General features: G+C 39.2%; 1 long non-coding RNA gene across 1 annotated transcript in view; it reads right to left on the bottom strand.

Moving 5' to 3' along the window:
* LOC105477633 (uncharacterized) overlaps positions 1 to 26,103 on the bottom strand; it is a 438,407-nt gene that overhangs the window by 401,011 nt on the left and 11,293 nt on the right. The window contains exon 2 of the long non-coding RNA XR_003017095.2: positions 3,136 to 3,204. This is a non-coding gene — a long non-coding RNA (uncharacterized lncRNA). The remainder of the gene's footprint in view (positions 1 to 3,135; positions 3,205 to 26,103) is intronic.

The following is a 26,103-nucleotide window of genomic DNA, read 5'->3' on the forward strand; positions in this document are numbered from 1 at the left end:
AAAAGGCATGCATCATGTATTTCAGTATTAATAAGTCTTGCTAAGTACTGATATGGACAGGAGACAGGGAAATACTGGGTAGAAGAGGGTGGGTTCCCTGGCAAAGGCCCCACCCTCAAGCCTGGAAACCTGCAGCCCTAAATTAGATCAGGCATTCCTGTTTACATGCCCAAAAAGTTGCCTTTTGGCCTGCCATTCCCCATATTCTGTACCCAAACTCTAGGCTTCAGAAGGAGATGAGCAGGTGAACAGAAGAATGGCATGGCAGAGAAGGAGCCGCTGAATGTCAGGAGGAGTTCAGCTGGGGATGGTCAGAGAATCAGTTGCTGGATGGCCAAACTCCAGGGGAAGATCATCTTCCCACTCTATCCTCTGTCCAGCTCCCCATCCCTCCCACTGAGAGCCACCTCCACCACCCAATAAAACCCAGCATTCACCATCCTTCAAGTCTGTGTGTGACCTGATTCTTCCAGTACACTGGACAAGAACTCGGGATATAGAAAACTGTCACACTGGTCCTCTGCCCTTGCAAAAAGGCAGAGGGTCCACTGAGCTGGCTAACATTTAAGCCATTCACAGACAGTAAGGCTAAAAGAGCACACTGTAACACACGCGCACTTAGACTCCTTCACCTGTCTGTCTGCATGCTCCCTGTCCTGTAAGGGGTTTGAGCAGTGACAAACCACACCCCTGTCACACATCCTGTGAGGCGGGTCAAGGAACTCTCCCATTTCAGTATAGCTAGATAAAAATCAACACTTTTGCAATTTATGAATCTACATAATTCTCTGATAATCCCCAAAACCTCCTTGTACAACTTCATCTTTGTGATAGTTTATTTTGTGTGAGTTTTTCACACAATGGCATTATCTTTCCATTTAATTGGTCTACATAGTTACAGCAGGCCTCAGAAGTAAATCTCCCCCAATTCTATACCAAGCCAGTTACAATCTTCTTGACTATTTACTAATTTCAGGTTAAGGGCACATGCACTTAGTTAATGCTATGATACAATATTTTAACCATCAAGGAAGTGCTCATTAAAGTAACAAAAGAATTTAAGTGATTCTGATACAGTTAACAATGCAAATGCTTCTGATTCTAAAGATTAGTACCGACCCCTCAAATCCATCTCCTTCAAAGGACATCAGCTATTGCAAAGTTTCAGAATCCTGCTTCTCCTTTTTAGTCGTCCTTCTTCCTTCTTTCATGTAATATTTGAGTTATTATGTGAAGCATCTAGCTGAGGTCTTTGGCTTTTTTATTTCCATTTCAAAGTGCCTGGCTTCTACACAGATCTCTTTACATTTTAAATAACATTTACATGTTTGCAACCTTCTTAAATTGCATGTTTGGAAAACACACGCTGACTTAAATCATTCCCACTTCCTTCATTTAAGTGGCTACTAAACTGATGCATCAATGCTCAGACCTAAGCCACTTATCATAGGTAAAGTGATTTAAGGTAATGGAAATTTGGCTAGGAAAATAAAGAATCGGGTTCTATAGAAGGATTGTAATGGGTAACTTAAAATAAAGGTTGTCTGGATGGTGAAACCACTTTTTGTTCTTATGAAAGATTCCAAGAGAATCCAAGAATCTTCAAAGCTCGATTTCATTTTTATAAACAATATCTTTCTACACACTAGTTGCATAGGATAAACTCTATGTATACGGGTCCTAACCCTTGGAGGGAATGGGCAGGGTAGAGGGCTTTACAACTTTTAGGCAACCTTTCTCCTACACTAAAAAAGATGGAACCTTCCTACATACACTCCCAACAAGAGCTTCTCCAAGTGCAGGCCATTGTGCTGGCCTATAAGTTGTTTATTACTGGTCTGCAGCAGGTACTGACATTGAGGAAAAAAAATCAGAATTTATAGAGATTGAAAGAACAATTTTATGCCTACTAAAAACAAGGAACTTGTATTTTGATTTTGTATTATTGTCTTATAAGAGTGTTAGCCTTAGTGGACTAGAAATTTTTAAAACAAAAAGACCCTTTATCACAGTTTGAAAAATGTTACTCTGTGTGACAGCTTCCACTCAACTTTCATGAGAAATCTCAAAGACCACAGACACACTCCCCCAAGCCATGATGTGCTCGTTTGTACAAATTCTAATGGTCTATGCATCCCATATGCTTTAATATTTGCAACACAGAGATGGGAGGTTACTTCATGCTATTTGTGCCAAAATTTGGTCAAGAGCCAGAACTCAGAATCTCCAGTATGAAAGAAGTTGTCAAATAGCAGAAAACAGAACAGAGGTAGGTTTCGCCATTATGGAGCTCAGATATGAGCCTCAGTTCTTTGAGCTCAGCAAATCCCCAGAATCACAATAACTTGTACCTCTGGGGGATATGCAGGGTCCTTTTAGGAAATACAAAACACACTTATCAGTGTTGACTGCTATGGGGGGATGAGGAACGTAGGCTGCAGAGACTGTGGGTGCATCAGTGAGCACTTCAACATTCCCTTCCCCACAATTTCTCTAAATGAATTAACCTGCTGGGGGGTGGACATCCCAAGGGTGAGGAGACTCCTGATAGTACACCCAGAATATGGTATCCAGTCTAGGAAACTCATGGACTGAATCAGCCGGTGAGCTACTTTCTAGTCCTCTTGCTCAAAACCATCATTTTCTTGGCATGGGGGAAGCTATCAGGATTAACAAGGAGAGGGATAGGGTAGTAGCCTCCAGTCGATTGTATATTTGAATGTTTAGAGGTCATAGCCATTGCTTACTCCTACAGCTTTTGCAAATCAGTCAAAACACAGCTCTCTTAATGATGGGGGACTACCATATCTTTTATTAAAAATATAAAGTTCAGGAAAATCCTTGATATTCCTTCTCTAGAGATAATGTGCAATAATCAAAGAAACCATGTACTGAGAAACAGGAGAGTAGGTTTCCATAATGCCCCCATCTTTCCATCTACCTCGCACACACAGAATTTCAATCACTTACTCCCTGTGTGACTCAAGGAAAGGATCACTTCCTCTCTTGAGCCTGCAAAGGCCACACAGCTACCTAGGAGTCTCTCCAGATGACAACCCAGGTCTTCCAACCTCAAGCCTCATATCCCTTCCGCTTCTTTGATCTATTTTAAAAATAAACAAATTCTGCACTTACTGAGTCCAATTGAAAGCAGAGATGTCTTTAATTATTTACACCCAGCAAATGCATTCCTTGTCTTCAGTCCTGAAAGAAATCCAAAGAAATGTCATCTTCAAAACCCCTTTTTAAAAAATATTAGAACTTGCTTTTGCCATTGACATTTGTGTGCCTACATAATTGGGCCAAATAGTTAATAATAACTATAAATCCATGAAAACTGAGTGGTAAAAGAAAATCCACTCAAAAAACTACTCTGGAAAGCCAAGAATTTTCAAAGTGGTTTTAAGTACAGGGATAATTCAAGAAGGTATACCACTGATAGGGAAGGATTGATATTATCTTAAATCAGTACATTGGCCCCGGGAAAGTCAACTCTTGCATCCTTCCCAGAATCTTGCACTTCTGAGAGGCTCACTGCTGGGTGCGAATTGTGTTGGTATAATACAGTTAATACAATAAGGTATCTGATGCTTGCATATCCTTAAGTTCTTCCCCACTGTTTCCTTCTTCCCCCAGCTCCCAAAGTTTGTGTTTGCTTTTTAGGTCTGACCCTACTGTTCACCTTTACTATGAAATTGTTTTTAGCATGACAGTTTTTGACCTTATGATCACTAGAAAGATCCAGAACAGCAGGGATTTTAAAAGTCTAAGGATCCTGTAAGAGTAACATTGGAAAGAGAAAGAACCATTAAGTTGGAAGGAGGCAGAGATAGGATCCAGTGAGATAAAGCAAGAAAGGTAGGAGTCTAAGCAGCCTAAAGATTTAAGTCTAGAGAAGTAGAAAAAGACAAATGGCATGCATGGGACTGGTGGGGCAGTTTTTGGTATTAGAGATAGAAAAATGTAGTGTAATTATACAGTCCTGCTGCTATTATGATCCAAAACTTTGAAATCTGCTTTGATAATCACCCAACACCTGGAAATAAGGTGCTGAGGAGGTAAGTGTGGGATGAAGGAGGGGGGCATGTTTAATCAATAACATACTGAGGCCTCGCCTAAAAGGTTTACTCAAGGATTATTTAATTCTGTAGAAGCCCGTACATGTGTTTGACATAGCTATTTAGTATTTGACAGAAGCCCAGACAGTGTGAACTTATATGTTAATTTGTTGATTTATGTCTAGTAAAAGAGATGTCCCCAAATATCAGGGTTTTAAGTTTTATTGCTCTGTGAAACATTAACCAGTTTTGTATGTAACCAAGCAAACATATGCTCACATTTTAAAAATGTCTATAAATTCCCGATTCTTCAAATACTTTTGCAACCAGCTTTATCATCTCATTTGTTCCCTTATCAATGAACTGAAACTGACCTATTTATACATTTGTATCAGGGTCATGTTTTTAACTTTTTGAAAATTATACTTTGACCAAGAATGTATAGTTCCCTCCACCATTATTGCTACCATTAGCTTTTGTATTAAACCCTCACATTTAGTTATTTTTTCAGCTGCTATACTATTTTCTTTGAACCAAACTGTTCTGAGCCTGACTTAAAAAGAAAAAAAAAAAAAGGCTACCCTAGTTGCGCATGCATTTGTGTGTGTGTGTGTGTGTGTGTGTGTGTGTGTTTACCTGAGTGACAGCTGTATTTGGGGATGTCTGCTGTCTTAGAGTCAGGAAGCCTGAATTCTGGTCCTTGCTTCGCCTAATATTCTAACCCAGGCTCCTTTCCTCAGTTTCTTCATTTGCAACACGAGAGGTGCAGCCTCCAGGCTATCTTCCCCAGTTCTGACAATGGTGCAGTCTATTCCAGGATGTTCTGTTTGTCTTAAGAGCTGTTGTGTGGCCCCTCTTGTCTATGTGGTAAAAATGTTCTCAAGCTCCACAGCCTCCTTTCTTGTTCCACGAAGAAGGAAGAAAAAGCACCCTTGTGGGTTGAGCTGAGTTACTTTAGACCAATTAGAAAAGGAAAGTCTGGGTCCTGTCCAGAGAAGAAATTCATCAGAGTGAAGGCCAGCAGAGAAAACCTTAGTGAACACACAGAAATGCAAAGCAAAGTAGCTGAAAGCTCTCCCAACCCAGCCAGTATGTAAATCCCTTAGCAGCTTGCAGATGATTTCATATTCCTATTTGGGAGGGGGGAATTAAAAGGAAAAACATTTCCATTGCCATCACCGATAAATATATTTAGGCATCAATATCAGCTTAAACATGAGGATCTGTTCGCATTTTCTAGCCATTTGAAGTGTTTATATCTGTTGAATATGTATTATTAAATTAATGCTGATTGGAGCTGGGAAGCAATTTAAATTGAAATGTCTTTCATTGTGCTGTAGGTAAGGCTGACTGTGGGAAGCAAATTATCTGGCAAATTGAACTTGCTACACTCCAAATACCCATTCCTGGTGAACGTATGGTTTTCTGATTATCTACTTGGTTTCCTTCCCAGTGCTGACAAGCTTCTTCCAGAGCTGCCATCTGGGAGGAAACCAGTGTGAGGGTTGGTAGAGGACACAGGGGCTTGCTGGGGCCAGGGCTCCGAGACTGCCTGACCAGCCCAGGAGCACTCCTCATGGTCCTTTAATAAATAAGCAAATCATAAATGGAGTGATGGATATGTTGACCACTTATGAGTTCCATATGAGCTTATATAAAGCCAGGGTTGATTTTTATTTAAATTAATGCAAGGAAAAGTACATTCACTTAAGAATAAATATGGATTCAAATCAACCTGAAGGGAAGAGAAGGGCTGAGTCAGTTCAGGGGTATCAGTGCTCGAATAATCACAGTCCTGACTCAGCCTAACTAGGGAAAAAATGGGTAGGTTTTATCCTGTAAGATAGGTTCCTACGAGCTATTGGAGTTTAGAAGTGGTCTAAATGTCCCCATGCTCTTCTTTCCCCATGCGTTCTCATATCACAGGAGGGCATTCCAGCTGCGCAAAGCTTCATGAAGGGCTGTCCTCTGGCTCCATCCCTGCCAATACCTGTAGGGACCATGGGAACTGTCCAGGATAGCAGCAGGATAGAATGTGTGAGACAAGATGACACTTTACAAGCCCCAGAGTCAAGGATGCCCAAGCCCTCAGTCAGTCATCCCAGTGAGAAGAGTTCTCTACACTGAGTTTCCCTATTCCATAAACACAGGTGCCTGGCACAGGAGGATCAGATTTGAGATAGGCAACACAATGGCCATTTCTCACCATGGTGTTGTCCCTGCCAAACAGTGAGAATAACAACTGGATTCAGGATTCATCTATTTTCATCGGACTCTGCCACATTTTTCTCCATTGGCCATCATCAGTGTGGTGGTTAGACAGACTCAACCCAACAAAAATTAAGGAATGTAGAGAGGATGACCATCTCAAATCCTATCCAATTACCTAGATTCTTGTGGCAAGTTAAAAACACAAAGTTTTCTACTTCCTTGGTGGAAATATCTACTTAGATTTCTAAAGGGAAATGTTAGGCTTTGCCTAATTTGGCTGTATGGTCTGACCACATTTTGGAAAGAAATAGAATGAGTCCCATTTCTATAAAGACCATCTTTGGCTACAGTAATGAAGCAGAAATAACAGATGTGAATGGCAACAGCTAAGACTTTTTGAATGCCTACACTCTGGCAAGTACTCTTCTAAATGTTTCATACAAATCACCCCATTTAATCTTCCCAGTTCTATGAGGTATCCTGCCTTTTCCTCTCAATTTTTACAGACGAGGAAACTGAGGCACCAAGGTAAATTTACTCATCCAACATCATATAACTGCCATTTTAGTCAAGAGGCTCACTGCAGTATGAGACAATCCTAAAATCTCAGTAACTTAACATATTAAACATGTATTTCTCTCTCCAATGAGGTCCATTTCAAACATTCCAGGTCATGCAAACTCCATCACTGTTGGGCAGCTCTTTTGCAAGCAATGACTCAGGGATGCATGTTTGGTGCATTTTATGAGGCTAAAGGTCATATGTCAAATATGGGCTATGAGACCACCACAGCTAAGCATTGAGTGTGGAGAAAACAAACCTAATTTTTAGACTTCCTAGGTTATGATGTGACACACATGACTGCCTCACATTTTATCGCCCAGTACAGATTACATGGTTTCCCCTAGATGCAAAAGAGCTTTAAAAAAACAAAATGTGACATCTGGCTGGGCAACCACTTTCCAGCAGTAACTCACCACTCTGAGCAGAAGCTACCACTTCTAGTGACACATCATCCTGTCTGCCAGAACTGGGGTATGTTATAGCTGAGATTTAAACCTTAGCCCTTTCAAGTCACTGCTAGATCAATTTCTGGCATCAAACTGTTTCAGATACTTTTAAAGATATGAATGTATGTGTTAAAAGAAATTTTTTTTGAGACAGAGTCTCACTCTGTCACCCAGGCTGGAGTTTAGTGGCATGATCTCAGCTCACTGCAACCTGTGCCTCCCGGGTTCAAGTGATTCTCCTGCCTCAGCCTCCCAAGTAGCTGGGACTACAGGTGTGCACCACCATGCCCAGCTAATTTTTGTATTTTTAGTAGAGATGGGGTTTCACCATGTTGGCCAGGATGGTCTCGATCTCTTGACCTTGTGATCTGCCCACCTTGGCCTCCCAAAGTGCTAGGATTATAGGCGTGAGCCACTATGCTGGGTCTAAAAGGAAAATTTCTAACAAAAAATACTGTATTAATTAAAGTGGCCAGGTAAATCATGTATTTAAGTAAAGCCAGCAAAAGAAAACATGATGCTTATCCTATGGCAACAGTCATTCAGGTTCAAGGCCAGAGAGAGTGAATATTTTGGAGGTAATGAAACTGTGAATAACAGAAATCTTATCTAATGAGAAATGCAGATTCAGTGTGATGGATCTTTCTTTTCTCAGAGAGAGAAACCAAAAATGTAAAATTTTATGAGTAAGCTCCAGGTTTTCAAATGTTAACCAAAAGAAACTAATTTGAGAGCTAGTTCTGGCAGGCATTTGGTTTTCAGATGGATTATTAATAGCATTCAAAAAAGAGAGGACTTCGTGAAATGGGCTGAAGGAATTGCAATTGGTAGGTTTTTGTTGTTGTTGTTGTTGTTGTTGTTTTTTGAGACAGAGTCTAGCTCTGTCGCCCAGGCTACAGTACAATGGCATGATCATGACTCACTGGAACCTCTACCTCCTGGGTTCAAGCGATTCTTCTGCCTCAGTCTCCCAAATAGCTGGAATTACAGGCATCTACCACCACGCCTGGCTAATTTTTGTATTTTTAGTACAGATGGGGTTTCACCATCTTGGCCAGGCTGGTCTCGAACTCCTGATCTTGTGATCCACCCGCCTCAGCCTCCCAAAGTGCTGGGATTACAGGCGTGAGCCACCACGCCCGGCCGGTATCTTAAATTATCTGGTGAGGAGTCTTCCAGCTAAAGGCAATGGACTGCTCCCAGGCCCTGACAATTGCTATACCACAGTTTTTCTTTGAACTTTCCTTGGCTTTATCTAGATGCCCACCCTAACTTCTTCTGGGCACTCCACTTAAAATCCCATTTGCTATTAACCCCAATGCTTATCCAAGTTTTGTTTCTTTTTCTTCTTTCTTCTTCTCTGTACAGTAGAGGTATTTTCTACTCATTCCAGTCTTAAATGTCATTCTAAGGATGACTTGTAAAAGTCTGTCTTTCCTCTCTTCTCAGCACTAGAGCTACCTTTCTAGGAAATGTCATCTAAATCAAACTCTTCACCCTGCCCCTCAGCAAACTGAGCTTCACATCTTGATTTTCTTCTGTCACTTACTCTAGTGCTCCTCAAACTACTTTGGAGTGGGACTTTTTTTTAATACTCTTGGGAGCTTCTTCTCCATGAATATTTTCACATTTATGTTTTGTCTGAACTTTCTGCAAACTGGTGAGCTTAAATAAAACACGATTTAGTGGAATGTATACATTGGAAGCTAAAGATAGTATATTTCTCTGGAGAGATAGAGATTTACCTCTCCTAGAACCACTGACTTATATTCCAGGAAAGCTATGGACCACATTCCTCTTGCCTCCCTGGAGAATATTTGTTTATATTTGGGAGTAAGTGTTTCTCTCTCTAGATGGCGAGGATAGGTCAATATTCCAGTCACTCTATGTAAGCTCTAAGTCTCTTAATTTCAGGGTTCTTGCCCTGTTCTCATTGTATCATCCAAAAAGGACTGAGACTGAGAGAACTGAGTAATAAATAATCTGTTCTCTGATCCAGAGGTGTCATGTTTCCTGTCAAAATATCATATGCATATAAATAACAGATGCATGTGTGAAATGCCATAAAAATGAATGACATGAAACTTAAAATACAAAAACAAAAACATAAAACATAAGACAACATTTTTACTATTACATTCAACGGACATAAAGTCACTCCATCAACTTGCCATAAACGTTTCTAATGCTCACTTTCAGTTTCTGTGCAGTGTCATGGATGAATGCAAACAGTTTACGGACCTACATTGATTTGTGGACCTTCTTTTGAGTGGCACTGACTTTTACCACCAGCTGGTTCAGGTTAAAACTTCAACATTAACCTATCTACAATTCCTTAATGAAGATAATATGGGCAGAAGTTGGAATAATGCCCAGCACATAAGTAAAAGTTCAATGATTGTTAAATATTATTGCTATCCAACTCCACCCTCTCCTTCACCCTTTCTTCATAATGAACTCTCAAGTCTCATTAAGTTTATCATTTAATTTATTTTCTGCACTTGTCCCTCCCTCTCCATTCCCACAGTCATGACTTCAGTTTAGACAGACTCTTATCCCACAGTGATGGTATTTCAGTCGCATGCTAATGAGAACGTAGACAGCTTTACTATTCGCAGCTTGAGAAATTGGTTGGATGGTCAATGATTCCACTGACAACAATACGAAACGCACTTCAGAAGCCTATTAGGAAATAAAAGCATTAGTTTATTTAGAGGAATACCGAGTTAAAGCTGTGCATGGTTAGAGACCCATTGTATGACGACCATTTGTGTTCCCTGGGATCATGTCTATAAAGGCCAAGTTATCATGTATCGCATTCCAGCAAACTCAAATTTCCTTCATTCATAATGGGAGATACAGGAAAAGAGGAGATAAAGGAGTATTGTGTGACTTCTCTTATGCCTATACAGTCAGCCTGTCACTGGAAGTGGCTTGGGAAGATGAAGCAGGGAAAGAATGAAAGAACACATCCTATCAAGGGTGGGCCCAGATAAAATTGCTCCCTGCCTTGGGAGTACAATGATATATTCTTTGTGTGTGCCCAGAGTGTCATAATACATATATGCTTCTGTCTGACTCTCATTGGACAACTCCTGCAATCATTTCAGTGATTTTGCAGAATTTAGTCTAGAGAAAACTGTAGACGCTTCCAGAGATGAAGCTTCCAGGCCATGGTGCTTGGAGCCCTAAAATGTAAGCCACATGGCACTCCTCATTTACACATGAAGAGTCACAAATCTGCGACGTGGAATAGATTGCTTAGAGGGCTAGATCCACTTTAAGGCTAAACAGAGTGAGGTTTTGCAAGCCCCTAACAGGCACCAGAAGGACTTTTGGATGTAGAAATCTATTACAGGCAGCTAGAAATGCAGCCCCATTGAGACTTAAGATTGGAGATAAGAAGTGTCAACGTGGTATATACAGAAATGCCATATTATGAAATTAGTAGGTCAAATGTATAAAAATACAATCAAAGATAGATCCTAGAAGAATCCTTGTATTTAAGGATGAAAGAAGAGTCAGACAAGGAACATACAAAGATGAAGAAGAAAATCCAGAAAAGTAAACACAAAACAGCAGCAAAGCATTAGAGAAGCTATTGGCAGAAAATATTTTAAGAAAAGGATATCTGTAATGTCACATGTAAGACAAATGATGAGAAGTAAGGGATGGAACATTACCAAATTTTACTACTAGGAGGGCATGCTAGACCTTTGAGAAAGAAGTTGGAGTGAACAGGGAAAGTCAAGGAGTAAGTGGGTGGTGAGGCTGACAATTCAACTATGAGACAGGACAATTTCAAAACCGTAATAAGAGAAACGAAGCAATTATACATTAATGCAAAGTTACGTTGTAAATGACCTGATTTACTTTCAATGGTTATTCTAGTTCTTTTATTATTTATATGTATACCTTGCTATCTGTTGTAATAATAAGTCAAAATCTGGAATATAGGATTAAACAACAACAGTAAGAGGGCAATTATTATCCGTATAACTCAACTCAAAGTGCCTATTGGTTACAATTACTTGAATAATACAAAGGAAAGCATTCAGTGACTTACATTATCCATAATCCCCTCAAATCCCAGTTTATGGTATAAAATTAAGAGCTGAGGTGAAGTCCAGGCACTGTGGCTCCTGTAATCCCAGCACTTTGGGAGGTCAAGGCGGGTGGATCACTTGAGGTCAAGAGTTCAAAACCAGCCTGGCCAACATGGTAAAACCCCATATCTACTAAAAATACAAAAATTAGCCAGGTGTGGTGGTGTGTGCCTGTAATCCCAGATACTCTGGAGGCTGAGGAACAAGAATCGCTTGAACCTGGGAAGCAGAGTGAGCAGTCAGCTGAGATGGTGCCACTGCACTCCAGCCTGGGTGATAGAATGAGACTCTGTTTTAAAAATAAATAACTAACTAAAAAAGACCTGAGGTAGAGAGGAGAATAAGAAATGGCATCAGAACCCTTACCTGGTATCATATTGGAATAAAAACTCTCATCAAGAGAAAGTGAAGCCTCTGGAGATTGTTCTATTAAGTTCAAACACAACTGAAAACAAAAAAATTCAAACGCAGAAAGAGAATAGAAAGATAATCTACACCATCCATTGAGCCCCTAATCATGCAGTGTGTGCAAGATAAGAGGCCATGCTCAGCAGCCACAGCCTTCTTAACAGTGAAGTTCAAAGCCAAGTCAGCCGAGTAAGCTTTCCACTGCCACTCTTAGACCTTTACGTTACTAGACGTTATTACCCAATGCAGAACGGAACATGGGGCCAGTCTAATAAAATCTCCTCCATTTCTTGAGGAACAAGAATTTCGGTAGCTTGACCTTAATGTTGAAATCCTGTGTAGAAGAGAGAGAGACTTTTACACTCACTAAGGTTAAAAGAGAGATTACTTTAACAAGACTGAGTCTCACTCCTAAAAAGCAACCTGAACCCCTTTGCCTACTCTTTCCTGATTCATATTGGCCTTGTTTCTCAAGACAGACGATCAACACCCTCTACTCAGCCCATTCCACCCACTCATAGCTCCTTTGTATGTAGCTTCTTCTAAGTGTTGACATTGTCACATAAATGTCACCTCCTTAACAAGATCTTCACAAACTACCATGTAAATAAAGGAAGCACAATCCCCATTTTCTCTCCCCGCTGTTTATTCCCTTCAAAGGGTCTGCAGAATGTAATACTTCCTGCCTTTTTATTGTCTAAATACTCTACTTTATTTACATACAAAGGTTTTGGTCTTGTTTTTTTCCACCATTATATATTTTAAGAAATTTTGGTAGAAGAAAGAGAGCAAGAGTAAGTGGGAAGGAAGAGGAAGGAGAGCAGAGGGTATAGGCTAGGAAACAGAAGGGAGGGTATTGAAATTGTATTAATAATTCTCTAATTGCTATAAACTTAGAGGCTAAAAACAATACATTTATCTTGCAATTCTATAGGTCAGAAGTCTAAAAGTGGCTGTCATAGCTAAAACCAAGCTGTTGGCAGGGCTGCATTCCTTCTGGAGCTGTAAGGGAGACCCTGTTCCTTGCCTTGTCCAGCTTCTAGAGGCCACCCACATCCCTTGGCTTCTTGCAATAGCCCACTCCACCCATTCCTCTTCTACTCTCCCCTTTCTTGAATGCTGACTCTCCTGCCTCCCTTTTACAAGAACGCTTATTGTAATCAAGTACCTCCAGTTTTCTAAGAGCTAGTTTTATTTTTTGCTCTCTTTTCTCTTTCTTCTTTTTCTCCTCTTCCTGACTTCCTACTTAGCTCTTTAGAAATGCAATTTTAACCTTTTACCTTCATCTCACCAGACACGCCCTACAGGGCAAGCTTATCTAACTGTGCTTACTTAAAAGCTCCACAGCAGAACTCTCTCCCACCAGGAGATTGCCTCGAAAGACAATAGTCAATTTACAACCAAAGCAAGTCACATGGTTCCTCACCTGTTCATTCCCTCTCCTACGGTCATTCATGCCACCTCCCTTTTTAAAAGCACCTGCTTTTTACTCCAAAAGGAAGGTGGCACACTTAAGGCAGGAAGCCTGTGCTACTTCTTTATACCAGACCTCACTCTTGTCAATCGGATTCTGCAAGCAGTGAGCCACTGAACCTGCATTTTGGTTACGTTGTGAGTGCAATGGGCCTGCCTCAATAATTCAGGATAATGTCTACATGTCAAGATTCTTAATTAAATCACATCTGCAAAGTCCCATTTGCCGGGTAAGGCAACATATTCACAGGTCTGGAGGTTAGAATGTGAACATCTTCAATGAGCCATTATTCATTCTCTACCACAGTCAGGAAGAGAAAGAGAAAGGAAGGGACAAAATAAATAATAATAATAATAATAATAATAATAATAATAATAATAATAAATTGTTTTCTCCTGATTTCTCTTTTTTTATACTAGGCTACTAGTAAAAACCTGAAAAATATTTTTACATTGCAACACTATTCCTATATGTATTGGTCACTTTTGTCTTCAACTAATTTGTTTTAAAATTCAAATTGAAGTTAACAAAACACTATGGTCAGTCCGAATTTTCCTTCATCATCTGTTAATTAAATATATTATATTTAATTGTTAAGGATCTAAAGAACTATTTCCTTTTGTACATTCCAGGCAAAATAAGTAATTATCATCCATTCCAAATCAAGTAAAAAGTCATTATTTTAGGAGTCTTTGTGAAATTGACCAAAATAGCAATAACTGGCAAGTATTCTATTTCTAAAGGTTGGTAGCATCTACTTGTTTTAATGGAATCAATCAGCTCAATTCCTTTAGACAGTCCTTCAACACAGTTACTTAATAATTGTTCAACTGAGTCCAAATAGTCAATTCAGAAACTATTTAACAAGATGTTGCCTGTATAAGAAACATCAAATAATTACTCTTACTGCCTTTTCCCCTTTCATAATATTTTCTGTTTCTACATTATGTAGAACAAGCAATCAAAAGCAAAATTTTGGCAGATCACATAAACATGATTAAAAATGGCTACCATTTACTTAGAAAACAAGAGATTTTATTTATCCAGCATAATTGCTCAGTAAGTGTTAGCTGTTATTATTATAGCCATCCCTATGATTCTTATCTTGAAATCTGCCAACTTATATGTAATTAACAGTGAATTTGTTAAATATTCAGACTTCTTTCAAATTATCCTGATAATTGTTTTCTGAAGCCAAGATCCTCCTCTAAGCTTCACACTGGCTTTCAAATTAGGATGTATTCTACATTCATAAAGCATAACGAAACTGTCTCCTGCTTCTTCAGACCCTAGACTCCATAGTTGATGGAGTATTTCATTATGTTGCCTGCAGTTCTTGACAAGAGGTGGGAGAAAAAGGAGGAGGAAGACACTTCAGGAAATAATTGAAATGAGAAATGTCACCTTGAGTTTAGTGTCAGTGAGATTATACTCAGCCTTGACTGGAAACAGATGGTGGAAGTAAAATGGCATTTACAAAAAATACCAATCCTGTGCTTGAACAAATCCATCTTTCATTAATATTTGATTTTTTTTTGTTCTTGTATTGATTGCCATGACATGGCTGTCACCGAGCTGAGTCCCATAACTTCTATTGCAGGCAATTTCCTTACAGAATTACTTTCCTGAAAGGGCTGGACATTATAGCAGCCTTGTCAAACTGCACACATCTACAGCAGCATTTGGTAGTGACTGTTCAATAATTAATTTACTAGGCTGGACTATTGGTACCGTTTGAAAAGTCGCTGTTTACTGTCCACACTTCTTGAGACCAACAGCCAAGAGTAGAAGCATCATGATTGAACCATGTGTAGCAAAATACCAGGTTATGTGAGCTGTTACAATTGATTCCAAATGTCTTGAAGAAAGCGAGTTCAAAAATGAGACTAGAGCTGAGAAGAACCATTATCCATTAGTCATTTGATCAAATGATCCATTAACAACCTTTGTTAATACAGAATTTGTTGCATCCTCATTTGTAATTAGAAAATTTTCTTAGTTATGCCATTAAAATAATACAATTTATATACTATTCTTCACTGTATGAGAAGGAATCAACAGAACAGGAACTAGGGCTAGAAGGACTAAAATGTGCTGAAGACAGCTCCGTTTCAAGTTTGCTTTGCCTCACAGCAAATCTGCATGAAACTGAGAACAAGCTGCTCATTTTAAGTGGTCACTCCAAGGTAGTATTTCTGGTTGTATATAATTTCTCCAATCACAGCAGTTGTAAAACATGATTGCAAATTTGACTCCTCCCACTAAGAGTTCAACTCTCTTCCTCTTGAATCTGGGCAGACTCACAACTGCTTCAACTATATAGCACAGGGGAAGTGACGCAGTGTGCCTAAGTCATGCGGCTTTTACCCTGGTCACTGGAACACTCAGAGTCCTGAGCTACTGCATCAGAAGTCCAACCACACATATACTATCATGCTGTGGGAAAGCCCAGGAAATTGAGGTCACATGTGGGCACTGTGTTTAATAGTGTTCCAGCTGAGATGAGCTGTTGAGTCATCCCAGATTTCATATGTAAATGAGAAAACTTCCAGATGATTCCATCACCAAGCCATTAAGCCTTCTCAGTTGAGGCTCCAGACGTTGTATGTAGAACATGGACTAGCCTTCCCTACTGCACTCTGTTCAAATTCTTGACCTGCACACACTGTGAGCATAATTAAATGGTTATTTTATGCCACTAACTATTAGAGTGATTTGCTTTACAGAAATAAATTGGAATATTTATCCCATCTCAATTTAAAAGTGCAAATTAAGGAGATTGTTTTTTCCAAATCTAGGCTATACTATCCTTCCCTTCCCTGGTGGTCTGCTGCTCATGTCGACCATCTCAGGGGAGGAATATACAGGGTGGAAGATCAGAAGAGAGATTAAAGGAACAGGAAGACAGTTTATACTCACTCCAAAATAGAATTAATTATGGGTATTCAGAACAATCATTGAAAGAGCTAAAAGTGCCTTGTGGTGGGACTAGAGGTAACAGTACATGGCATTTCACAATTGAGAACAAAATTGTACAAAATGTACAAAATTGAGAAGCTATCTCAAAGGACTCGAACTACTCACAACCAACTTCAAAAAGTCTACCTGGATTTTTTATTTTGAACTGAAACTTGTTTCTTACATCAGCTTTTCAATCAGCAATGCAAAAGTCCCTTTCAGTTTGGTATTTGCATAGGTTATGGGTACATGAATTGCTACACAATGTTAAATGGCCCCATAAAATATTACTTGTCTGTTACAAAGCCATGATGGAAATTCATGAAGACTTGCTGCCTACCTGCCATGTTTCCTATGCAAAGCACCTCGATCGATGACTGGAAAATCTCTGGAGGTGTTAAAAAATCATGTTCTAATTTGAATTATGTCACTGCCCTGCTGAAAATCTTCAGACATCTCACTGCCTAATTACTACAGTGTAATTCTTGTGTCTTACTGTTCTTGGCATTTTTTCATCTTCTCCTAACTTATCAGTTATAGTTATTTATTCTATTTAATATTTAAAAAATGACTATGTGTCAGGTACCATTGTGTCAGGTGACTAGGTGTCAGGACAACATTGGTAACTAGAGACAGAAGTTCCCTGCCCTGATCAAGCTAACATTCTTAGTGGTACGTGTCGGAATCCTCAGTAAATAAGAGATTTTCTAATTTTGATTAGTGCCATAAAGAAAATAAGGTGATGTGACAGGGTAATGGACAGGGTAATCAGAAAAGTTCTGAGGTTATAAGTGCAATTTTCAACTTTTTGTTAACAAAATTTTCAAGGATTTGGGAAAATAGGATATTTTGCATGTTCCTATTTTTATTAAATATTTTAAAGCAATTTACAGATATTTTACTCCTTAAATTCTGTAATCTTAGACAAGGGCATTTCCCCAACAGTTCTATTAACACATGGAACACAACTGATAATTTCTCACTGTCAAATTCTCACACCATATTCAATCTGGTAGTTCCCCCAAAATTTTTATAACCACTCTGTTCAAAGATCCAAATAAGATCCAATCTTTACAACAGGTTATGTCTTTTGCTCTTCAAGAATGCTGTTACTCTCTTTTCTCCCCATGATATGGACTAGTCAAAATACTGGGCTAGCTTTAGATTTGCCCAGTGGTTTCCCATGGTACCATTTAACCTGTTCTTTATTCTGTATTTTGTATACACAGGAAGTTAGGCATAGCAGCTTGATTTGACTCAAGTTAAAAATTTTGGGAAAGACTACTTGATAGGTAATTCTGTACACTTCATGTTGTATCACCTCATAAAGCATATCACATTCAAATGCTCCTCTACCAACCTTAAAACTTCCAGGTTAAGGTGTCACAGACTGATGCTGCCTTCAGCAAGTGACATTTCCTGACTTGAAAGCAGAAAGTATTACATATGGAGAAATATATTATGACACCACACACGTATCCAATTCTTTATCAGTCTTTCATTGAAATGCTTTAGTTTATTTTTTGTTTGTTTTTGTTTTTTTGTTTTTAGAGACAGAGTCCTGCTCTCTCACTATGTTGGAGTACAGTGGCGTGATCTCAGCTCAGTGCAACCTCCACCTCCTGGGTTCAAGGGATTCCCCTGCCCCAGCCTCCCAAGAAGCTGGGGCTACAGGTGCCCACCACCATGCCCAGCTAATTTTTTGTATTTTAGTATAGATGGGGTTTCACCATATTGGTCAGGATGGTCTCAATCTCCTGACCTCATAATTCACCCGCCTCAGTCTCCTAAAGTGCTGGTATTACATGCGTGAGCCACCGTACCCGGCCAGTTGATGACCTTTGATTGACTCAATTATTCCATTAGAGAATTCAAAGGGGCAATTTTTAATGCCTTTGTTTCTTCTATGTTTATTAGCCAACAGTCTGCTGTTAAAAACAAAAATCAAAAAAGAGCCTTCTCTCATCAAATGGGGTTATTTGATCACCCTATCACGCAGTTTGCAGAGAAAAGGCAGAATAAATACTTACCTCTGCCTTTAAATCCCTGATGGATTTTTAAACTGTAATTATTTGCCTTTTTTTTTTTTTTTAGATGGAGTCTCACTCTGTCACCCAGGCTGGAGTACAGTGGTGCAACCTCAGCTCACTGCAAGCTCCACCTCCTGGGTTCATGCCATTCTCCTGCCTCAGCCTCCCAAGTAGCTGGGACTACAGGTGCTTGCCACCATGCCCAACGAATTTTTTGTATTTTTAGTAGAGACGGGGTTTCAACGTGTTAGCCAGGATGGTCTTGATCTCCTGAAATTGTCATTATTTGCTTTTAATGTGGATGGCTTTATGAGAATAACTATGAGCTCATGGAATTTTATATAGTAATTATGCTTTAATCAATTATAGTCATTCTTACTGTTATTTGGATCATAACGACTGTGGATACTATGAGCACCTTCAAACTGGCTGTGTATTTTTAAGTGACCATATTAGTCTTGAAGTATTCTTTGCTCTCTAGAACAACAGAATATCCCAACACCCAGGGCGTTTTCTTCATCAGACCTGAAATTAGCCATTTCTTTGAATCCAAATACTCTTCATGATAAATGATATTTAGAGAACAAAATCTAAATGTCAGGAGTGATCACTGGTTCTGGAAAGCTATTTTTCTTTGTTTTCTCAATGTGAATCTAAGATATTTATCTTTTAAAAATTATAAAGTTTTTTTTTCCCATTCCAAGATGGCTGAATAGGAACAGCTCTGGACTGCAGCTCCCAGTGTGATCGACACAGAAGGTGGGTGATTTCTGCATTTCCAACTGAGGTACCTGGTTCATCTCATTGGGACTGGTTGGATAGTAGATGCAGCCCGTGGAGGGCGAGCAGAAGCAGGGTGGGGCATCACCTCACCTGGGAAGCACAAGGGGTCAGGGGATTTCCTTTTCCTAACCAAGGGAAGCCATGACAGACTATACCTGGAAAAATGGGACATTCTCGCCCAAATACTGCACTTTTCCCAAGGTCTTAGCAACCGGCAGACCAGGAAATTCTCTCCCATGCCTGGCTCAGTGGGTCCCACACCCATGGACCCTTGCTCACTGCTAGTGCAGCAGTCTGAGATCGACCTGCAAGGCTGCAGCCTGGCTGGGGGAGGGGCATCCACCATTGCTGAGGCTTGAGTAGGTAAACAAAGCCGCAGGGAAGCTTGAACTGGGCGAAGCCCACTGTAGCTCAGCAAGGTCTACTGCCTCTATAGACGCCACCTCTGTGGGCAGGGCATAACTGAACAAAGGGCAGCAGAAACTTCTGCAGACTTAAACATCCCTGTCTGACAGCTCTGAAGAGAGCAGTGGTTCTCCCAGCACAGCAACTGAAATGTGAGAATGGACAGGCTGCCTCCTCAAGTGCATCTCTGATCCCCTTGTAGCCTAACTGGGAGACACCTCCCAGTAGGGGCCGACAGACATGTCATACAGGCGGGTGCCCCTCTGGGATGAAGCTTCCGGATCAGGCGCAATATTTGCTGTTTTGCAGCCTCCGCTAGTGATACCCAGGCAAACAGGGTCTGGAGTGGACCTCCAGCAAACTCCAACCGACCAGAGCTGAGGGACCTGACTGTTAGAAAGGAAAACTAACAAACAGGAAGGAATATCAACAAAAAGGACATCCACACCAAAACCTCATCTGTAGGTTACCAACATAAAAGACCAAAAGTAGATAAACCACAAAGAAGAAAAGAAACCAGAGCAGAAAAGCTGAAAATTCTAAAAACCAGAGTGCCTCTTCTTCGCCAAAGGATTGCAGCTCCTCACCAGCACGGGAACAAAGCTGGACAGAGAATGACTTTGATGAATTGACAGAAGTAGAGTTCAGAAGGTCAGTAATAAACTTCTCTGAGCTAAAGGAACATGTTCTAACCCATCGCAAGAAAGCTAAAAACCTTGAAAAAAGGTTAATGAATGGCGAACTAGAATAAACAGGGTAGAGAAGACCTTAAATTACCTGATGGAGCTGAAAACTATGGCATGAGAACTTCATGACACATGCACAAGCTTCAATAGCTAATTCAGTCAAGTGGAAGAAAGGGTATCAGTGATTGAAGATCAAATTAATGAAATAAAGTGAGAAGACAAGTTCAGAGAAAAAAGAGTAAAAAGAAACAAAGCCTCCAAGAAATATGGGACTATGTGAAAAGACCAAATCTATGACAGGTGTACCTGAAAGTGATGGGGAGAATGGAACCAAGTTGGAAAACACTCTTCAGGATATTATCCAGGAGAACTTCCCCAACTTAGGAAGACAGGTCAACATTCAAGTTCAGGAAATACAGAGAACACTACTAAGATACTCCTCAAGAAGGGTAACCCCAAGACACATGATTGTCAGATTCACCAAGGTTGAAATGAAGAAAAAAATGTTAAGGGCAGACAGAGAGAAAGGTTGGGTTACCCACAAAGGGAGGCCCATCAGACTAACGGCAGATCTCTCTGCAAACACCCTACAAGCCAGAAGAGAGTGGGGGCCAATATTCAACATTCTTAAAGAATTTTCAACCCAGAATTTCAGCCAAAATAAGCTTCACAAATGAAGGAGAAATAAAGTCCTTTATAGACAAGCAAAGGCTGAGAGACTTTTATCACCACCAGGCCTGCCTTACAAGAGCTCCTGAAAGAAGCAATCAACATTGAAAGGAACAACAAGTACCAGCCACTGCAAAACCATGACAAATTATAAAGATCATCAATGCTATGAAGAAACTGCATCAATTAACGGGCAAAATAACTGGCTAACATCATAATGACAGGATCAAATACACACTAACAATATAACCCTTAAATATAAATGGGCTAAATGGACCAATTAAAAGACATAGACCAGCAAAGATGGGTCCTGAAAAAGCGTCAAGATCCATCAGTGTGCTGTATTCCGGAGATCTATCTCATGTGCAAAGACACAAATAGGCTCAAAATAAAGGGATGGAGAAATACTTACCAAGAAATAGAAATCAAAAAAAAGCAGGGGTTGCAATCCTAATCTCTGATAAAACAGACTTTAAACCATCAAAGATCAAAAGAGACAAAGAAGGCCATTACATAATGGTAAAGGGATCAATTCAACAAGAAGAGCTAACTATCCTAAATATATATGCACCCAATACAGCACCCAGATTCATAAAGCAAGTCCTGAGAGACCTACAAAGAGACTTAGACTCCCACACAATAATAATGGGAGATTTTACTCCCGACTGTCAACATTAGACAGATCAACAAGGTAGAAGGTTAACAAGGATATTCAGGACTCGAACTCAGCTCTGCACCAAGTGGACCTAAAAAAATCTACAGAGCTCTCCACCCCAAATAGAATATACATTCTTCTCAATACCACATCACACTTATTCCAAAATTGACCACAGAATTGGAAGTAAAGCACTCCTCAGCAAATGTAAAAGAACAGAAATCACAACAAACTCTCTCAGACCACAGTGCAATCAAACTAGAACTCAGGATTAAGAAACTCACTCAAAACCATATACAACTCATGGAAATTGAACCGCCTGATCCTGATTACTACTGGGTAAATAATGAAATGAAAGGAGAAATAAAGATGTTCTTTGAAACCAATAAGAACAAAGATAAAATGTACCAGAATCTCTGGGACATATTTAAAGCAATGTGAAGAGGGACATTTATAGCACTAAATGCCCACAAGAGAAAGCAGGAAAGATCTAAAATTGACACCCTAACATCACAATTAAAGAACTAGAGAAGCAATAGCAAAGACATTCAAAAGCTAGTAGAAGAAATAACTAAGATCAGAGCAGAAGTGAAGGAGAGTGACATAAACCACTCCCCCCAAAAAATTGATGAATCCAGGAGCTTATTTTATGAAAAGATCAACAAAATTGTTAGATCACTGGCAAAACTAATAAAGAAAAGAGAAAAAATCAAATAGATGCAATAACAAATGATAAAGGGGATATCACCACCGATCCCACAGAAATAGAAACTACCATCAGAAAATACTAAAAACACCTCTACACAAATAAACTAGGAAATCTAGAAGAAATGGATAAATTCCTGAACACATTCACCCTCCCAAGACTAAACCAGTAAGAAGTCGAATCACAGAATAAACAAAAAACAGGCTCTGAAACTGAGGCAATAATTAATAGCCTACCAATCAAAAAAAGTCCAGAACCAGACAGATTCACAGGTGAATTCTACCAGAGGCACAAAGACGAGATGGTACCATTCCTTCTGAAACTATTCCAATCAGTAGAAAAAGAGGAAATCCTCCCTAACTCATTTTATGAGGGAGCATCATCCTGATACTAAAGCCTGGCAAAGACACAACAAAAAAGAGAATTTCATACCAATATCCCTGATCAACACCAATGCAAAAATCCTCAATAAAATACTGGCAAAACAAATTCAGCAGCACATCAAAAACTATCCACCATGATCAAGTCAGCTTCATCCCTGGAATGTAAGTCCAGCTCAACATGTGCAATCAATAAATGTAACCTACCACATAAACAGAACCAATGACAAAAACCACATGATCATCTCAATAGATGCAGAAGAGGCCTTCGACAAAATTCAACAGCCCTTCATGCTAAAAACTCTCAATAAACTAGGTTGATGGAATGTATCTCAAAATAATAAGATCTACTTATGACAAACACACAGCCAATATCATACTGAATGGGCAAAAACCAGAAGCATCCCCTTTCAAAACCGGCACAAGACAGGGATGCCCTCTCTCACCACTCCTATTCAACATAGTGTTGGAAGTTCTGGCCAGGGCAATCAGGCAAGAGAAAGAAATAAAGGGTATTCAGTTAGGAAAAGAGGAAGTCAAATTGTCCCTGTTTGCAGATGACATGATTGTATATTTAGAAAACCCCATCATCTCAGCCCAAAATCTCCTTAAACTGATAAGCAACTTAAGGCTCAGGATACAAAATGTGCAAAAATCACAAGCATTCCTATACACCAATAATAGAGAGCCAAATCATGAGTGAACTCCCATTCCCAATAGCTACAAAGAGAATAAAATATCTAGGAATACAACTTACAGGAGCTGTGAAGGACCTCTTCAAGGAGAACTACAAACCACTGCTCAATGCAATAGAAGAGGACACAAACAAATGGAAGAACATACCATACTCATAGATAAGAAGAATCGATATTGTGAAAATGGCCATACTGCCCAAGGTAATTTATAGATTCAATGCCATCCCCATCAAGCTACCAATGACTTTCTTCACAGAATTGGAAAAAACTACTTTAAAGTTCATATGGAACCAAAAAAGAGCCCACATTGCCAAGTCAATCCTAAGCCAAAAGAATAAAGCTGGAGGCATCACGCTACCTGACTTCAAACTATACTACAAGGCTGCAGTAATCAAAAACAGCATGGTACTGGTACCAAAACAGACATATAGACCAATGGAACAGAACAGAGGCCTCAGAAATAACACCACACATCCACAATCATCTGATCTTTGAAAAACCTGACAAAAACAAGAAATGGGGAAAGGATTCCCTATTTAATAAATGGTGCTGGGAAAACTGGCTAGCCATAATTAGAAAGCTGAAACTGGATCCCTTCCTTACACAAAAATTAATTCAAGATAGATTAAAAACTTAAATGTTACACCTAAATCCATAAAAGCCTAGAAGAAAACCTAGGCAATACCATTCAGGACATAGGCATGGGCAAGGACTTCATGACTAAAACACCAAAAGCAATGGCAACAAAAGCCAGAATGGACAAATGGGATCTAATTAAAGAGCTTTGGCACAGCAAAAGAGATTACCATCAGAGTGAACAGGCAACCTACAGAATGGGAGAAAATTTTTGCAATCTACTCATCTGACAAAGGGCTAATATCCAGAACCTACAAAGAACTCAAACAAATTTACAAGAAAAAAACAAACAACCCCATCAAAAAGTGGGCAAAGGATATGAACAGACATTTCTCAAAAGAAGACATTCATACAGCCAACAGACACATGAAAAAATGCTCATCATCACTGGCCATCAGAGAAATGCAAATCAAAACCACAATGAGATACCATCTCACACCAGTTAGAATGGCAATCATTAAAAAGTCAGGAAACAACAGGTTCTGGAGAGGACGTGGGGAAATAGGAACACTTTTACACTGTTGGTGGGAGTGTAAATTAGTTCAACCATCGTGGAAGACAGTGTGGCGATTCCTCAAGGATCTAGAACTAGAAATGCCATTTGACCCAGCCATCCCATTACTGGGTATATACCCAAAGAATTATAAATCATTCTGCCACAAAGACACATGCACATGTATGTTTATTGTGGCCCTATTCACAATAGCAAAGACTTGGAACAAACCCAAATGTCCATCAATGATAGACTGGATAAAGAAAATGTAGCACATATACACCATGGAATACTATGCAGCCATAAAAAAAGGTGAGTTTATGTCCTTTGCAGGGACATGGATGAAGCTGGAAACCATCATTCTGAGCAAATTATCCCAAGGACAGAAAACCCAACACCACATGTTCTCACTCATAGGTGGGAGTTGAATAACGGGAACACTTGGACACGGGGCGGGGAATATCGCATATCAGTGCCTGTCAGGGGCCGGGGGCTGGGGCAGGGATAGCACTGGGAGAAATGCCTAATGTAAATGACGAGTTGATGGGTACAGTGAACCAGCATGGCACATGTGTACATATGTGACAAGGCTGCATGTTGTGTATGTGTACCCTAGAACTTAAAGTATAATAAAAAATTAAAGAAAAAAATAAAAATTAAGTTTACAATGAGACAAACTTTTAGTGTACAATTTGACTTAACATTTTATACTTATATTGCATTTCTCTTGCATTGGAAATCATGGTTTTTCATTACAATAACATAATTGTTTATTTACTCTGTAGCTTAAATATAGCAACTTCTAGATAGCAAAACCAACATTATTCCTAAAATTAAATTTACCTCATGTGTTTAAATAATTGTGTAGTTATTTTTCTCTTTAGAATATTATTTCTCACTAAGGATGCAATCAGTAGTGCATCAAAATCATTTGAATTAGCTCTTCCTTTATGGATATATTATATATACTTAGATTCATTTGCTCATATATTCCAGTTTGTTTTTAAGTTTGGAGACCTTAAAAATATCCTATTAATTTGTGATCTAGTTGATTTAAAGTTATCCCATAGAAGTTTTTTCTGTTTATTATACAGTTAGCTCTAATTGCTTCTATTTTCTAAATCAACATGAGATATAATTTGATAGTAAAACCCATTGAAATTCACTCATTTGACATGTTTTAACAAATAGATAAAAACACTCCTGAAACCAGCACCATAATCAAGACACAGACTAATTTCATTAAGCAAGGTCACTCATGCTCCTTTGTAGGCACACTCCATCCTTCCCCACTTTGATCTATTGTTAGGCTCTATAGTTTCTAGATATTTTTATAAAGAAAATTATACAATGTATATGAACATACATAACTTATGGCAGGCACCCTTCAGTATCATCCATATTGTTCCTATATTAGCAATTAATGTATCTTAATTAGTGGTATTTTATTGTATAGCTATTTGACAGTTTAACATCTGAGATTCCTTAGTTTTTGGTTGTTTTTGGTGTGTGTTTGTGTGTGTGTGTGTGTTTACTTTGTTTGCTTTGTTTTTATGGATAGTTTATAAATGTTTACATATAAGTGTTTGAATATATGTTTTTGTTCATTTGGACGAATGTGGGAGTATGGGGTTGTAGGTAGGTTTATATGCAGCTTCATAAGGAATGTTACCTTTTTCGGACATGAACAGACACTTCTCAAAAGGCATTCATGTGGCCAAAAAACTTGAAAAAAATGTT

Source organism: Macaca nemestrina, chromosome 2, assembly GCF_043159975.1.
Source record: "Macaca nemestrina isolate mMacNem1 chromosome 2, mMacNem.hap1, whole genome shotgun sequence".
NCBI lineage: Eukaryota > Metazoa > Chordata > Mammalia > Primates > Cercopithecidae > Macaca > Macaca nemestrina.